The following is a 12,912-nucleotide window of genomic DNA, read 5'->3' as shown; positions in this document are numbered from 1 at the left end:
GGCAAACCCAATGAAAGCCTTTGAAAATGACCCAAGTGCTCTTCAGTGATGAGGCCTCTGACAGACTGCTCTGCATGCATGAACCTGGCTGCCGCTCTGCAGCTCGTGTCAGATGCGTGTTTTCACCCAGAGGCAGCCAGAGGTTCTTTATATGTGTTTTATCTGTTCCAAACCCTTCCAGCCTCTCTAAACAGCACCTCGCTCTGAGGCTCTATAAACTGTGTCCAGTTAAGGCAGTCTCAGTAAACCTAGCTCTGTGCTATGGCTCATTAGTAAACCATCAGAAGGACACTCTCAGGCTAAGGGATTTATGGGGTATTTTTTTGTAAGTAAAACGGCAGCCTTGTGCGTCAGCGGTGAGCGCAGACATGGTGGTGGAATGTCTGAGTTCGATCCACACATCCTGACAAAGGAGAAGGCCATCAGTATTCCAGGTGTCTGCCCACATCAAAGGGAATTCACTGGAGCAGGGAGCTGTTTGATTAACCCGCATCGATACAGCTTAAGATTTTAGCCTGCTTAAGACAGCTGACAGCGAAACAGGATTTCTTGTCTCCTTCGAAGTGTTTTACCTGTCTTCTCGTGTCTGAGTTTGCAACCGTTTGTGCCTCCTGAAATTTTTACTGAAAGGAAGAGTGCTCCCAATATTGTGTAAGGCTCACCAGTTTAGCTCATGAAATTATAGATACAACTTTTGCCAGGAGCCCCATAAATCCCTTGTTCTATATTATGATAAACTATAAGTGGCACTTGAACTAAAAACAAAATCTATATATAAAAAATGTATACATTTTTTCTTACATTATTTAAACATGAACTAAATTGAGTTTTAAATATGTTTTATTTGTCAGTTTTAAAATGGATTAATGCATTATTTTTAAGTGGCACTCCTTCCTCACAACTGTGAGCTCAGGAGTGTCAGTAGTGTTTTTGGAGGAGCAATTTGACTCTTCCTGGCTCTCATAGCCCTCAAAGGAAATCAAACAGGAGCAGGTTTACCAGTATCAGACACGGATGCCCGCAGACAGCCATAGAAATGAAACTCAACTAGCATTCTCTTCCACTCGCTGCACCAATCATAAAGAATAAAGCTCAAATCTGTTTTCCCTGGCTCATCACTGAAAGACCTTAGTAGGGCTGAGGACAGAATGGGAGTTTGAAAGTATTTTAAAAACAGCCTTCCCGAAGCAAAATGAAGACCGATAGCCACATAATTGCTTTCACATTTTAATGAAAGTCATTTATTTTTGTTTCATCCTTGAAAAATAAACTGCTGCCTCACTGGAGTAAGCCACCCAAACTGGATCACCTGTATAGTAAAGCAAAATGACTTCACAAGAACTTCCTATCTAGGGAAAAGTATCTAGACACAATTCTCATTCATAATCTCTTTATTGTTTGGTAACTTTTTAAATGATTCTTTAAAAGGTCCTGAACAAAAGAGTCATGTGTTCATGAATCAGACTACACTGGTTCGGATGAGTATAGTTTAATTGCTTGAAAGAGAACCAGCTCAAATGAATCATTTGTTCGTGATTCTGACCACACTGATTGCACTGTGTGTTTTCGATTCACTTAAAAGAATCAGCTCAAAAGGAACATTTGTGATTCTGACTACACTGGTTGCCCTGTATTTTTTTGATTCACTGAAATAAAAATAAAAAAACAGCTCAAAAGAGTCATTTGTTTCTTATCGTGACAGGCTGTACTGTATGTTTATTGTCATCATGTCACCATACACACCTTTATCTCATTACATTCACTTTGGACTGCAATTTTGGATTTTAGGGCTCAATATAAAGATCCCTGAAATGCAGGTCACGATTAATAGGAAAGTCGATATTTTTACACAGCCCATTTTCTGTTGTATACTACTATCTATTTAAGCAGAGTGTGCTTATGGGGTCAGTGTAGGTCGGCGGTGTGTTTACAGTAGTTGGCTGGATTCTGTACAGCAAGTACGGGCTGAACACAGCATGGTAATTAGTCCGGGACAGGAACAGCTGACAGACTGCAGCGTCAGACACCCCAGCACCCTTCAATCCCACACCACACGGCTTAGTGAGGATTACCGGACATACCATCACTCTGTCATCATTGGCGCTGAGGGACACGGAGACACCATGGTCCACAGCGCAAACAAATTACACGCTCAGCTAAATGGCATGCTGGGTATTTATTTGCGGGAGAGATACTCTCAACAAGGTTTACTAGGAGTTTAGTTCAGAAGAACCGTTGGATTCTCAATCCAAACAGACTGTCGTTTTGTTGGTTAGAGATGTAGTTAACTCTTGGAACTGATGCTACGAGACCAGCCTTGTGCTGCTGGGTATTGGAGTGGTACTGAAAGCTGGGAATCGTCCTACATGGGCAGATCTCTGAAGGAGGAGTATTCTGCCTCAACTGTCTCGATGTGATGAGCTCACTCGGTACATTGCAATTGTCTTCGTGCAGATCAAATGCCTTTTCAATCTGACAGGGCTATTTTCTAGCTCTCCCAGTCCCTTGGCATAATTCCTTTTCAAATTAAATTTGAGAAGAAGAAGTAAAGCCTTGTTAATGTGTACCTACTGTACACGAAGAGCTGGTTTGGGAGGGGGATTCATAAGGATGGCTAATCTTCTGTCTGTGCTGCACCAGAGCACCTGTTCTCAATGACTTTCAACAGTAAGTCAATTAACTCTAATTACAGCTTCTGGCTCAAGGCCTCACGGTGAGAGGCAAGACATCAATATGATCTATAGCCGTACACTCAACCCTAAGACATTGTCTTCTCCCCAGCAACCTGTATCCACCACCCACCTCATAAACATCATCCTCTTCTGTTTAATTAAGACTGCTCCCACTGATATCACACCTCGAGCGCACTGCGTCTGGCCTGCTCATTCACTTGAGGTGTGCAGTACATTTGTTACACTGGAAGAGCAAAATACTTCACTGTGAATCTGCTCTGGTTTGTTCTTTCTTGAAGGAATAAATCAACCAGAATTAATAAATGAAAATTAAGGAAGTATAATGTGATCCACAGAAAAAAAAAATATTAACATAAAGCTTGTGACATCAAATGTGACAAAATAACAATACATTATAATTGTTGTTGTTGTTATTTTAGTATTATTATTATTATTATTAACATACTTGTTATTTATTTATTTATTTATTATATAATAATAATAATAATAGTAATAATTCATTTCAATTTATATAAAAATTCTGTAAACAACATTCTGTTGTTTTTATTATTTTTTATTTATTCATTATTCATATAAATAAACTTAAGAAATGAACAAAAACTAAAATGTATTATTAATAGTTATTATTAAACATAGTTAAAATAAATAATTATAAGTTATTTTTAAATTATTTTATAGTAAAAATAAAAATAAGTCAATAACAATTGTTATTTTTTATTATTATTTATTCATATAAATAAATGTATTATATTTATATACCTATAATAGTCTATATTTATTTATTCTTTCTTCCTGTGGGTGAATTGCTGCTTTAAAGAAGAATAGAGAGAGTAAGGGAGATGGGATTTAACCTTGTCATTGATATGTGTGATTGCCAGTCAGAGAGCGAGTTCTATCTCTCTGATGTTTAGTCACCCATATCTGCATTAAGCACAATTAGTATCCTGCAGGCAGTGCTCAGTCTCCGCGTGGTGGGAGGTGGCCCCTCCAGTTTCGAGCTGACACTGCAGACCACCAGGCATCTGCACCATTAAAGCTAATAACATATGTAAATTAAATTATCTTGTTTTTGGCAAGGGATATTCAAGTCATTTGAATTTGTCTTAGTCACATGTTGTGGCAGCCTCTGAGGGAGTGGTCTCATTTATCTTCCTCCAAGACGTGCCATGTGTCTTTAAACCTAAAAGTCTTTAAAGTGTTTTAAACCCAAGCATCCTATCTATTTATCTGTGTACAGCTTAAAATGTACATAAGTAAATATTTAAGTGGGAGCAAGATGTCAGTAGCACAGGGGGCTTTATCTTGCTTCATGGTCCTTCGGATTGACGCTTTACTCTTGTTTTTCAGTCATGCTCTTTGCTTGCTGCTTTGTAGTCTGCCATCACCTCTGGCAGAGCGCTTAAACATACTTTTGAGGCAAACGTTGGCAATACTCCATTTTCTAGATCACAGCTGTTTTATTTATGCGACCTCTGGTATAGTTGCATTTTGATCCCGGGATAAATACTGAAAATCTTCCAAATAGAAGACATTTGATCATGTAGCGCTCTTAGACACAAATAGAGCATCCTTAGGTGTGGATTATACATGTTTCTTCCTTTGTCATCTCTTACTTATGTTGATTTTTTAAAGTCTGCTTGGGTTCATGTGAATGTCTCTATAATCCTATTATCTTTATGAATTGTGGCATTACATATAAGCTTTCCCATCAACACTTGTGAACTTTTCAAAGTAAAGCATAACATCTCAAATAATTAGTTTGATGTCCAGAGCTTTGTTTATTCAATTGTCTGGCTTGGACATTAATGGCCTTGCACATTTATGGCCTTCTGTTGGTTCTCCATAGTGTGGAGCTTTCTTAACAGATTGTAAATCAATTCTGTCAATGGTTTCCTTTACGTTCGGGGCTTCTGCTTTGGTTCAGGGATTAATTATTCGGGACGAGCTTCTGAAAATAGTTTGGAGGGTGCCAATGTTGTGGATGTTCGAAATTGTTAATTGAATGGAACTTCTGTTGCTTTTCATTGTTTTTACCCTTAGCAACTTCGTAAGGCAAAGAAGCCATTATTTTTTTCTAAACTTTGAGGGACGGAACTGCCCTAAATATCAGCAAAGTGGGAGGATGATGCTAGACACATCGTTCCTGAATTTCTCTGGATCACAGAGTGTTAAAATAGAACCACAGAGCTATTCAACCATCTGTTCTTACAATATGCTGACGTGTAACCTTGAGAAAATCGCAAAACAGTTGGCTATGCCTTTTTTCCCTAAGCAGTTATTACTTTATGTAATTGCCTTCAAGACAGTTCTGCGTTAAAATATAAAAATAGTACAAGCTCTTCGGTTAATAGGAGTTTTCACTATGTTTTTTTTGTCATTGTGAAAAGTATAACCACTACCGAGTTATTACCACAGCTTGTTAGCCTTTTTTTTTTTTTTTGCCTAAAGACAGAACATTAATGCTGCATCCACATCATGCATGCATAGACTGAGACAAATACTGGGACTGGAATAGTCAGCGCAATTGGACCAGATGATCAGCGTGGTAATGAGGCCATCCAATAACTTTCTCTCACGCCGAATGAACCTCTGTGTTGGCATCAGCTGGAAAAGTTCCATCTAGAGGGCACCCCAGGCCCTCCAGTTTCCATGGTAACTCGCCACGGGTGGTGCGTGAAGTTTTTGGAGTTCAAAGTTGACATGAGACCCCAGAGATGCCGGTTCCCCTTTTTTGGCTGTGGGTTGGGTACGGAGTGTAATATTAAGCAGAAGCAGCTGTTCTCCGTGGAGTTCCTATGTCTCATTTACTGCCAACCTCAAATTAACCACACTTGCTTTACTGTATCAGAAGGAATAACAGTTCATACTCACAATTATAGTTCAACACAGAAATCCTCAGACATGGATAAGCACAGGAAGTGGAACTGTGATCATATTTTACAACATATTTCAAACAGTTTATGAGAGATATGCACTTACATTTATTTTAATATATTAGCATTCTTTTTTAATGCTAAAAAATTTATACGAATATGCATTAAATTGATCAAATATGACAGTATATTTATTCATAATAAAATTGGTTTCAAATCAATTTGGTTCTTTTAAACTTCTATTTATCAATGGAACCTGAAAAACGTTTGCACAAAAATATTAAGCAGTAACTGCTTTCAACATAATAATAATAAATATTTAATAAGAATGCAATTTCTAAGTTTCAGTCCCGAATATGGTTCTGGTGCGACATGTGACCAAACGCTGTGAGCAGCCTCACGCCAGTGTTCTGACGATTCGGCATTTCCCGTAAAGGATGTCACAAACCGAATAACAGAAACACCGCCCTGCCTCTTTAATTAGTTATTGATAGTGTAAAAAACATCAACTTTAAAGCACATGCTGGTTGATGGACAAGCATTACTCAACATTACTGCTACCTTCCAGCAACACTACATTCAATGAACGTAAAATTGTAAAAAAAAAAAATAATAATAATAATAATAATAGTTCATTTAAATGGAACCAGAATCTGATTTTCTTTTTTGCATTTTGCATTTTGACATCGCCAACCTTTAAATTAAGTTGACAGTAAGTAATAAACAGTATGAAGCATTGAGAATTTGAGTATTGTGCATTTTTCTTTACCACTATTTTTTTTTATAGTTTTTAATGATTTTAATGGAAAAGGAAACCTTAATTCTTCAGTATTTATTTATTTTAGTTAATGTTAATTTCAGCATTTAGTAATGCATGATTAAAATCAACAGTTGTGCATGTTAACATTAAGAAATATGAATAAATACTGTAATAAATGTACTGTTCATCCATACTTAATACAATAACTAACATTAACTAATGAACCATATTGTGAAGTTTTACCAGATCATCAATTATTAATCACTGACAACCGGAGAGTCAATCTGAATGGAGAAGTAGAAGTTCAGAATCTCAGAGGCATGTCAGATAAACTCATGTCTTAAAATGTGTCGAGGTGGAACTCAGCAACTCCATGCTTTGTACCAGGTGTGTGTGCATGCATGTGTGAATGTGTGTAAGTGGGAACGTGTTTGAGTTAACCTTAATCTGCTCAGAAGCAGTGTTAATTTCGTTGACTAAATATTTTCGTCATTATTTTCGTCACGAATATATTTTTGCCGACGAAAACGAAACGAAAACTAAAATAGAAGGCACTGATGGAGACTAAAACTATGACTAAATTGATTGACATTATCGTCAACGAATAAAGGACGAGACGAAAATAGACTGTGACGAAAATCAAATCAGCAGACGGGAGAGATGCGAGGAATGAGCAAAAGAACCGGCAAAACAGAACAGACTGCATGAGAGAAGAGAACCAATCAGAGCCTGACTTATTGAGACGTGAAGCGAAGGTTTTCAGTTTTTATGAGCTCCCGGGAAGTCGGCATTCGAAGAGGTGATAGGGACTTTAAGCAACAGCCTCTGGTGGAACGGCAACGCCATTCTGGCGTTGTATTGCGCCTGCGCGAATTTAACTGCTACTTTCTGACGTTCTAATTTAACGGTCTACTACGGGAGAACAGCTGATTTGCCAGAGTCGCTACAACGTGAGAGGTTAGGTAAATAAATGTTATGTTTTTAGACTTATTTACATCATACAATATTAAAAACTCCTCTTCTGACAAAAGATTGTCATTTAACGCCAAAAGCAATCCTTCTCTTGCTTTTTTAAATTATATATTTTTTTGGATCTCAATAAATGAATTAATGCTGCGTTGCGCTGTTCTGTTTTACCGTTGCTTAGTGACTTTTACGTTCTTGGCTACAGCGGTGTGACGGCGAACTTCCGGTCGCTGTAGCCGTTCCATTCGCAGCTGTTGCTTAAAGTCCCTACTGTCTAAAAGAGCGACAAAATGTCCACAGCTTACTTCACGTTTGACGACGAACAAAACAAAACAAAGTGTAAAGCACGCAGAGCGCTCATTCGTGGCAAGAACACAACCAATTTGAAAAGACATTTACAGACGAGCCACCCGGACATTTTCTCAAATGTAATTTTACAACGATGTTCTTTTGTTTATTGAGCTAAGCAAAATTGGAATAGTGCAGTGCGTAGATGTTGTAGCATTAAATATTACGAACTGAAAAGTACTGTAAAATAGCCCCTTCTTCAAATTAGATGCGAGCACAATACTAATACGTAATATCATGATAAATACATTTGATTAATACTAATGTTTAGTATATTGTATAATGTTCTACTTGTTGACAATATCACAAATATTTCTATATTAGTCATGTGAAACATGAATGTTCACATCCTATCATTATACGTACAAATCTAGCAATATTGTAGTATTTAAAACATACAATATTGCTAGACAAATGAATACTACACTTTACTTTTTTTATCCACCTAGCTGCCAACTTATTAAATATTTATTTTAAATGTATGCACTTATTGTTCAGCTCAGCTGTAAGCTTTAAGGTCCTGGACCTAACGTTATTTTTCTTTTATTGATGGTCAATTGGCAGCTAGTTATTGTTTACATTATCATGACAGTGTTTGTTGCTGCATAAAAGCTTTTGAATCGAAATAAAGACACAGTTGTGTTGAAATAAAGTTGAATTTGTGTTTTATATATTTTGGTTAAGTTTGTTTCCTATACCAGCTGTAAAAAATTGTCTAGTAAATCTGTTATTGATTTTAGTCTTATTTTAGTCGACTAAAATACCAAGCAATTTTAGTCGACTAAAATACCAAGCAATTTTAGTCGACTAAAATAAGACTAAAATTAAAACAAATCAGATGACTAAAACTTGACTAAAACTAAAAAGAATTATAGTCAAAAGACTAAGACTAAAACTAAATTAAAATTTCGTGTCAAAATTAACACTGCTCAGAAGGAATGACATTGTACATATTGGAGTTTGCCCATGCTCTTTCATCTTCCCTTTATAGCCCGTCTGAAGCTACATTTTAAAGCACCTTTCTCCTGCCAAAGAATGGTAAAAATAAACTTACCGTCAGAAAAGTTTGTCAGTGGGAGAATCTCTTTAATCTGGTCCACAAAAATTTACGCTCTCTCTGAGTTGACGCCCAACGTCAGGAACACATCAACGTGCAGACAGCTCATCTCCTCGAAGCCTTGGTGATTAATAGTCAAGTGTTTTGCCAACATCAGTGTCTCTGCCTCCGTTACACCAGGATTAATACACCATCACGCCATTTTGATGGCATGTTTCACCAGAGTACGTAGATGAATTGCCGCAGCTGTGTATTTGCATTGATAAAGTGATTTAATGTAGAGGATGTAGCTTTGTGTCAGACGTAAACACATGGATTGGTAACACATCAATGAACTTGGGAAAATGCAGAGCTGTTTTCATTAGCGTCAAAAACTAATACATACATTTCATAGAAACATTGACGTCTAATATATGTAGGATTTTGCTAGCAACCACAAATTACAGTAAGTCAAGGGGAAATAGGATTGGATGTAGATATACAATGTAGTATTAGAAATTGTAAACGAGCTATTTCATATTCAAGAGGCTCCATTTGATATGTTCAGGCTCATTGTGTGTAGAATTTCAAAATTCAAGCTCTTTCTGCCTTCTCGTTGTATTATATTTCTCTGCGATTGACTGGTGTTAAAAGCTGTTTGCTAGCATTCCCATTCATCTCAATGGCAGTAGCTTGACAGGGCCTTGCTAACTAGCCAAACCTAGGTTTGACAGAGAAAAACTCTGGCAGTTTGCTCAGAGTTTAAGCATAGAAACTCTCTTTTCCTCATTTTGAAGCTTGTGCATTTGCATTTGTATTGTTATTATGCTATATGCTATCCATCATATGATATGCTGATTTGCTAAGTGGCCTGCAGCTATCTGTTCAGTAGGAATGAAGATTAAGAGTAAAAGCGTATGAGGCATGCTAGAGGAAAGTGCTGGCAGCACAGCGAGTTGCCACCTATAAGGCAGAGCTGTTTTGGATTTATTTTGTAATTAGGCTTATTGATTTGCCTTCCTATTGTGTTTTACGTGTTCATTTGCCTCCCTTGGGCTCTCAGCAAGGACACAGTGCTGCATTTTTGCTGTATTGATGCCTGCTAACCATGGAGTCCAAACATTTGGCTACATTCAATATAAAGTCTCAAGACTGCATAACCAAGTCAAAGAAATTCAATTGACAATATCATCGCCGTACCAGATTTCTCAAGGTCTGCGTTTATTTATTCACTTCAGTTGTTCAAGGCACTCTGGTGTTTTCGAGTGGAAATTGAACAATTTCTTAGGTGGAAATGCTTTCAGTGACCAGCCAACTTAAGTCGTAGACAGAAAGCAAGCTTTTTCTCTGCTGTGTTTTCCTTTTTTTTTTTTGGTCCTTTTCTTGAGGCTGATTTTTTACACAATACATGGAGCAGGATATTACGATATTTTACTTAGATTAAGTATATACAGTGGCTTTTCAAGCTCAGGGACCAAGTAATATAGCTAGATGTGCGCACTTAAGAATTGATTTGGTTTTGAAGATATTTTTCCTTTTTCGATTTGTGCTAAAAATGTAAGAGCGCTGTCTGGAAATTCATTTTGAGCAAACAAGACAGAGACTTCCTCCAACAGTACGTTAACATCAGTGAATATTTCTAGTTGCACTTCATATACAGACACAAACGAATAAGGATGTTCTTTGCTTGACTGCAAATACTAGAGCGAATACACTTTTGTGTGTATACTTCCTCTCAGCACCACACATGACACTCTATATTTTGAAGCTTGATGAATTACTGGGCTGTAGGTCTGTGTTCAGAGTTGTTGAGATATAATACTCACATACAGTACTGTTCAAATGTTTAGGGGGAGGAAGGCTTTTCACAATAAATAATTTTATGAAAAAAATAGAAATCAGAATATAAAGTAGCATATTTTGATAGTCCACTTTAGACATTCTACTAACTGTAAGTAACTTTGCAACTACATTTGTACTTTTGTAGACTGATAGGGTAGGGTTAGTATAATTAGTTGCTGTACTTGCAAAGTTACTTCTAGTCAGTAAAACGTCTGTTGAGCGACCATCAAAATAAAATGTTAGTAGATATTAAGCAGACAATACACTGATGCTTTAGTGACTGCTCGTTGACATATAGGTGCAGTGTTATAGGCAGGGGTGCACAAAAGTATTTCAGTCTGGTTCTCACGAGAGCATCTGGAGGTTTGGTTTGGTGCTCAAACTGCACATAGTATACACATAATAAAATAATAAACAAAAAAATGTGATAATACTATTATATTTTAAAATACAACGTATTTAAAAAAATACTAAAATACTTCATTTTATACTACACTTAAAAATAAAAAGCTAATATTTACTTTCTTTAATTATGCATTTTTATTTTCAAACTTTGGTGGGTTGGTGGCAAATTAAGAGTGTAAGTAAAGTGAATTAAAAACAGTGTTGCGGTTAGTTGATTTAAAATGGTGATTGACAGCTGTCAATCATGTTGGTACATACGCAAATGACCTTGTTCACACAGCAAATGTTTTTCTTTTGGTCATGCATGCACATCTGCACACTATTTATGTGCACCCCTGTTTATACAGTAGGTAGTTAAATGTCTAAAGTGGACTTTAGGAAGTTTAGAAGTTCCTTCTCTCTTATTTATAGGATTAGTGTTGTACTGCATCATACAGTGTAAATTCAAAAGCCTTCTTGGACTTCCACAGGGTACAAAGATCGAATGTTGAGCACTTTGGGTCAATCTGACTCACTGAATGAAGTGTTTCTCTAATTATCCATGATTGCAGTGTTTATAAACAAGCTCTGAGCTGCAAAATGCTATTGTGTGTAGATCTGTTTCATGTGGTTTGATTCTAGGTCATTTCCTCTCTTGTCACAAACCTTAGGAAACAAAACATTCCTGTAATTTCTTGACACGTAATGGTGTTTTTGATTGACAAGCTCAATGACACTGCCTGCAGTGATTCCTTTGACAAGAAAAGAATCAGATGTTGTTTTTCGCAGGTACTACTTCACCGACATACACCAGTTTGCCTTCATTGCTTTTCCTTGTGATGTGATGCTATCCGTCGCTCGTGGAGCTAACAGCCGCTTGATGCCTGGGTCTCATTCCCCGCAGTTGATGCAGGAAGATGAAATGTATTAGCCTCATATCGGAAAACTAATATGCTATCATTTACAGCATTACGCTCCCCAACTGCACACGAAAGAAAATGTTCATGAAGAGCTCCATCAGGCGCCTTCCATCAAACTGGAAAATCGAAGCTTATGGTAGAATTATGAAATATCAGTGTAGTTCAGAACCCCCAGGTAATTGTGGGTGGGAAAATAAGTTTGCGAGAGGCCTATAATTCACCGTATTTCTAGTAGAGCTGATCCCTAATTGTCATATTTAGTCCAAGAATCAGCCTGCCTAACACTGAGGTTTTTCAATAAGCGCTTGTGACAGTACATGGAGTTACCATGGCTACGGTTTGCTGCACATTGCTCTTGTACACCCCAACACCTCAAGCAGCCGTTTCTGTACCACAGTAAATATTCATTAACAGAACTAGAAATGAGCCAGCTCTATTGACGTGTTGTTATCTCGAGGTCCAAAAGTGTACTGCCTTGTGCTCCTCGCGCACCCACTGACAACATCCGTCCCAGGAGTGAGTTTTAATTGGTTGGCAGGCCCAGTCACTGGGGATGTACAGCATATGCTTCTGCTTTTAGCTTCAAGACAGAAACTGTGATTTTATGTAAACTACCTTAGTAATTAGATAACAAAGAAAAGCTTTCTGCTGAAATGCTTCGGTTAGGATGTGTAGGAGAAACATCTACAAGTGTGTATGGGTAGGATTGTACGGGTCATGAAGGATTATAACCAGTGACAGTAGAAGAGGGTTCCCACAGACATGGACCAAATATCAGGGGATTTAAAAATTGTGATCTCCAGGCCTGGAAAAGTCCGAAAAACGTTGATGGTGAATATATTTTGGGGCCATTATTAAAGAAATTAAAACTTTTATTCAGTAAGGACGCATTCAATTAAACAGAAGTGTCAAGACATTTATAATGTTCCAAAACATTTCTTTTTCAAGCAAATGCTGTTCGTCTGCACTTTATATTCATCAAAGAATCCTAAAAAAAGAATGTCTCACTAATTATATTTCACAGTATTGCTGTTTTCACTGTATCAAATAAATGAACCCTGCATAAGCATAAATGAGTTCTTAAAAAAAA

General features: G+C 37.2%; 1 protein-coding gene across 13 annotated transcripts in view; it reads left to right on the top strand.

The window, feature by feature from the left end:
- LOC113064306 (neural cell adhesion molecule 1-like) overlaps positions 1-12,912 on the top strand; it is a 213,255-nt gene that overhangs the window by 140,048 nt on the left and 60,295 nt on the right. The gene's annotated exons all lie outside the window — the stretch shown is intronic.

The sequence above is a fragment of the Carassius auratus genome, chromosome 46, assembly GCF_003368295.1.
Source record: "Carassius auratus strain Wakin chromosome 46, ASM336829v1, whole genome shotgun sequence".
Lineage (NCBI taxonomy): Eukaryota > Metazoa > Chordata > Actinopteri > Cypriniformes > Cyprinidae > Carassius > Carassius auratus.
The sequence above is the reverse complement of the archived record's forward strand: the minus strand, read 5'-3'. Positions and strand labels throughout refer to the sequence as shown.